The following is a 2,500-nucleotide window of genomic DNA, read 5'->3' as shown; positions in this document are numbered from 1 at the left end:
TTGTGCTAAGCCCAACCCAATGAATATTCGGATAAACAAACATCCATATACACAGAAATAAATGCATATCTAGCGATCTATCAAATATATATACATTTATTTTTCTATCTACACTGTAGATATGCATGTCTAAACTGATAGAAATGCATTTATTTTGTGTATGTGCGTCTGTGAAATGAAACGCTATTAGGTCGGGCCAATTTTAACAAACCGGCCAAATATGGCGACGGCCGATTGGTTTCATTTTCTCCAAGAACTGTGTCGCACAGCCCTGCAATCAGTGTTGTCGTGATGTCGTTGACAGTATCGTTGATATTACTGTTAGAGTTACTGCCTTTAACACCATGGGTTAATAATGATCTTTAACATGATCATCGTCATTAACAACTTTGATTTTCGTTATTTTGATATCGTCATTACCATCATTATTATCATCATTACCGGCGCTTGTGTTATAATGATCATAGATTACGATTTCCATCATCATCATTATCATTACCTGGACCTATAAAATATTAACAATACTTCTTTCAATTATCATTCTGATATTCATACCGACATTTCGAGTTAATTACGGCGATAACAATGGTATTAATATCAGCAGAGATAATTTTAGAGATGAGAGCAAAGATTATTGCATTGACGATCGTGATGGCAATGGCGCTGATGTTCATAGTGACGATGATCATTATGCTGTTGCATAATGATAGTAGCAATGATAATTATGATGATAATAATAATAATAATAATGATAATAGTAATAATAATAAGGATAATAATGATAATGATAATAATAATAATGATGATGATGATGATGATGATGATGATGATGATGATGATGATGATGATGATGATGATGATGATGATGATGATGATGATGATGATAATAATAATAAAAATGATAATAATAATAATAATGAAAATAATGATGACAGTAACAATATTTGATGATAATTATAGTAATGATGATAATGATAACGATAATAATAATAATAACAAAAGTGATAATGATATAATAACAAAAGTGATAATAATATAATAAAAGTGATTATAATATAATAACAAATATGATGATAGTGATAATGTTAATGATAATGATAATCATAATGATATGATAACGATAATGGTAATGAGAATGATGCAAATAATAATAATAGTAATGGCAATAAAAAAGATGCTGATAATAATGACAATAATAATGATAATAATGACGATAATAATGATAATGATGATAACAAGAGTAGTTGATATCACAGTTGTTATCAATATTATCATAACTATTGTTATTAATAATCACCACAATATGGATAGCGATAATAGCACAATGAAAATAGCAGTGAGGATAGACATGATATCCTGCGCTAGAGTCCGCTGTATTTCGACAATCCAAACTTGCTACCTATATCTAGCGGTCAGATGCTAAAGACAAGAAATCAAAATCAAGAAATATAAGACATTCTATTCCTTCATTTATTTACTTATTTCTAACTAACGATAAAACCGCTACACTCCTAAGACATTCGAGACAACCCTCCGCTAAACTCCGCTACATTTGCTACTCCGCCACTACAGAAAAGCCAAAATGCGCTACAATCGATGCAACACCTTGTAAAATTCGATAAATTCGTTTTCTTTCAGTTATTTTCATCTTTATTCGATTTCTTTCTTCTGTTTATTTCCTTCTTCCAACGAACGGGAAGAGGGTGGCAGAGAAATTGTTATTGCCGATAAACTGAGGAAATAAACACAACAATAAAATGGCAATAAAATTCAGCCAATGTAGAATTATAAGAAAGGGGTTTACGATGATGTAGACTGAATATGTATTAATGGAAGGACAGCGACCAGAAGCTGGGGAGAGATAAACAGATAGATAGATAGATATAGATTCATTGATAGATATGGGTATAAATAAAAAGAAGTAGCTATGAATCATATTAATAGACATGAAGTATAGATATAGACATACAGATATAAATGCTAGATATAGATATAGATAGACGGATATGGATGCAAATAATAAGATAAAGTAGATCTAAATAGGTACAAATATGAAGTTAAACACATATCTCTATGGATATTTAATAGATGTATATAGTTAGACAAAACATATAGGTACATGGTTAGACAGAAAGATAGATAGAAATATAGATATCGGGTTTGGAAAACGGACGCAAAGATCTGTCTCTGAGCGCCATTTTGATAAGCTCTCTGCTAATATTTTTTCCTTCACATATACTGAGGAATCTACAAAACATTCATCAAATATCTTTCTCTTTTCACTTTGTTCGATGTGATTATGGATATTCGTTCTTCATGTACATCAGTATGTTTTGTTTGTCTGTATCTAAATCTGTTTGTTTGTTCGATGTTTTCCGATGGTGCAAAAATGATATGAATATTACTATCTCTACTACTACTAATACTACCACCATTACTACTATTACCTCTACTGCTACTACTACTACTACTACTACTACTAGTACTAGTACTACTAGTA

The sequence above is a fragment of the Penaeus vannamei genome, chromosome 32 (genome assembly GCF_042767895.1).
Source record: "Penaeus vannamei isolate JL-2024 chromosome 32, ASM4276789v1, whole genome shotgun sequence".
NCBI lineage: Eukaryota > Metazoa > Arthropoda > Malacostraca > Decapoda > Penaeidae > Penaeus > Penaeus vannamei.
This window is presented reverse-complemented; position numbering follows the sequence as displayed.